The sequence below is a fragment of the Corvus brachyrhynchos genome, unplaced genomic scaffold (genome assembly GCF_000691975.1).
Source record: "Corvus brachyrhynchos isolate BGI_N302 unplaced genomic scaffold, ASM69197v1 scaffold758, whole genome shotgun sequence".
Lineage (NCBI taxonomy): Eukaryota > Metazoa > Chordata > Aves > Passeriformes > Corvidae > Corvus > Corvus brachyrhynchos.
Genome location: NW_008239552.1, coordinates 96,203 through 98,989, shown reverse-complemented (window position 1 = coordinate 98,989; position 2,787 = coordinate 96,203). Strand labels below are relative to the sequence as shown.

General features: G+C 48.2%; 1 protein-coding gene across 1 annotated transcript in view; it reads left to right on the top strand.

The window, feature by feature from the left end:
* The window catches only part of PSMD4 (proteasome 26S subunit, non-ATPase 4), a 34,550-nt gene that overhangs the window by 662 nt on the left and 31,101 nt on the right, over positions 1-2,787 (top strand). The window lies entirely within an intron of this gene.

Sequence of the window (2,787 nt, the reverse complement as noted above, 5' to 3'; positions counted from 1 at the left end):
GCCGAGGCTGAGGGAATTCCTCCCAAAATCCCTCAAAAAAACCCAGGAGCTGGGAGCAAAATCCCGAATTTTGAGCCTTAAAAAGAGGTGGGAACAGCCAGGAATGTTTTCCCAAATTCCTGGAAATCGGGACAATCCCTGATCCCAATTTATCCAACAGCATCTGAGAGGCTCAAAATAGTTCTGTCAAGTGACTCCAAACCCGGATTTGGGATACAATTCCCGTTTTTTTCCCTGGGAATGGCTGTGGGTTTTCCCAGTCAGGGGTGGTTTTCCCACGGAAAAAATCCCTTCCCACGAAAAGACCCCAGAATTCCTTTGGATTTTTTTTTTGTTTTGGCCTGGAGTTGAAAAATTCAGATGGAAAAAACAAAACCGGGAGCAAATCCATGGAAAATTCTCTGGGAACCAGGGAAAACCGCGGGGGGTTGGGGATTTTTCAACCACCCCCAAACCCCATTTCCTGAATTTTCCCTGGAATTCCCTTTGGGAAGTGGAATCTGCTCCTCCCTCCCCCTTCTCCGCTGGCCTTTGTCCACTCAGGGTTGGAATTCTCCCTCTGCCATCCCTAAAAATCCTTTTTTTTTTGGGATTAATCCCGGTGTTCTCTTCCCTGAGCTGCTTTTCCTGGGATTTGGGCTCCGTCCCAAGGCATTAGGCTGAATCCTTGCCCTTTTTTCCAGCAGTAATTAAACATTCCCTGGATCCCTGCGGATTCCCAGCGCTCCTGGGAACCGACCTGACCCAAATCCGCCCTTTTTTTGGGAAAGAATTGTTGCTATTCCCACAAAGCCAATCCCGATTTTCCTGCTCCATTGGAGCCATCCCAGCTGGAAAAGGGGCTGGGGACCCCCTTTTTTTTTCTGGGAATTGAGGCTGGAAAAGGGATTTTGGGGGGATTTTTGGGGGGATTTGTATTCCCCGACTGCCATAAAAATGGAATTTTAAATCCATTTCCATGGAAAAATGGGCGGATTTGGGTTCCTGGAGCTGCTGGGAGCAGGGAGGGGCTGGAATTTTAAATTCTGGAAGTGTTTGGGTGGAAAATCCGGCTGTAAGATCCAGGAATTTCGGGTCCAGACCGAGATTAATTCCCAAATAATCCCTGTTACACCTCCAGGAGATGCTCCTGGAGCCTTTCCCAGTTTTCCCAGGGCTTCCAGGGGTTGGAATTGCCACCAAAAATCCCAGGAAGCGCTGCCGGATGCTCCGGGATTTGTGGGATATTTGTGAATTTTTGGGATATTCCCGTTTTTAAGGTGTTCAGGCAGCAAAAATTTGGGATATTTGGGATGCTCTGGAGAGGGAGCTCAAATTAAATCCATGGAATTTAGGGATGGAAAATCCAGCGGGGATAGGGCTGGAGCTGCCTCTGGATCCCTTAGATCCGGGTTTTTAGAGGATTCCTGGGACTTGGAATTCCTGGAACCCTCCTGGGCTGGGAAAGGGCTGCAGCAGAGCTTTTCCAGGATCTTTTTTTGGAATTTTTTTTTTGGGATTGATGCTCTCTGAGTGTGGATTTTCCTTTCTCTTGGCAGGATCCAACACCTTCAAAAAATCCCTGACGCCCGAGGTGAGTTCCAGGCTGGGAAAATCCCCAATTCCAGCTTTTCCTGCTCTTTTTCCAAGCTCTAGTTGTTCCCTGGCTGGGAAGATCCCAAATTCCAGCTTTTTCTCCTCCTTTTCCAGCTTTTCCTGCTCCTTTTCCAGGGTTTTCTGCTCCTTTTCCAAACCTGAGTCGTTCCCTGGCTGGGAAAATCCCAAATTCCAGCTTTTCCTGCTCCTTTTCCAAGCTGTAGTTGTTCCTTGGCTGGGAAAATCCCGAATTCCAGCTTTTTCTCCTCCTTTTCCAGTTTTTTCTCCTCCTTTTCCAGAGTTTTGTGGTTCTTTTGCAAACCTGAGTCATTCCCTGGCTGGGAAAATCCCAAATTCCAGCTTTTCCTGCTCCTTTTCCAGCTTTTCCTGCTCCTTTTCCAAGCCTGCCTTGACCCTGAGCAGCTTCCCCTGTGGGAATTCCGGGAATTTGCCTTTCCCAAGGGAATTCCAAACCCCTCCAAACCCCAAATTTATTCTGGAAAACTCCATTTAACAACTCCTGGACGAATCCATGGATTCCTGGGCCGGGAACCACCGGATTGGGATTTGCAACCTTCCCAAAATTCCTCCTGAAACCTTGGAATTACTGTGGGGAAAATCCCAGCCCAGCTTTCCGTGGATTCCAGGAAAAAACCCCAAACTTTTCCAGGTGCTTTTGGGTGGGAAAAATCCTCGGAAAAATTGAATTTCCCCTTTTTTTTTTTGCTCTTCCCGTTTTCCCTTTTCCCAAGATGCCGGGAGGTTCTGGCCAGCCTGGATCCCAAACCATCCGGAAAGGCCACAGAGGAGTGGATTCCACCGGGGAAACCACCTACAAAAAGGTAAATTCCCGCTTTTCCACCCCTTTTCCCAAGGAGTTCTGCCTGGGATCGCTGTGGGAAGGGGAGGGGGGATTCCATGGAAATGAAGGGAAAAGGGAATCTTTTGGGGCTTTTCGGCTGCTTTTCCAGAGCCTTTGGGAAGAGGATTTTTAAGCCCCGACTTCCCAGGTTTCTTGGGAACTTCCCAAGGGCACAGAAATTCCTGTGAATCCCACGGAATGGCTGGAGTTTGCTGGGCAAAGAGGGAATTACTTGGGAATTTTTAAATGGGGGGTTTTTTGGGGGTTCTTCCCATTGAATTCCATCCATTCCCATTGAATTCCCATTCCCACTGAATTTCTCCCATTCCCATTGAATTCCCATTTCCATT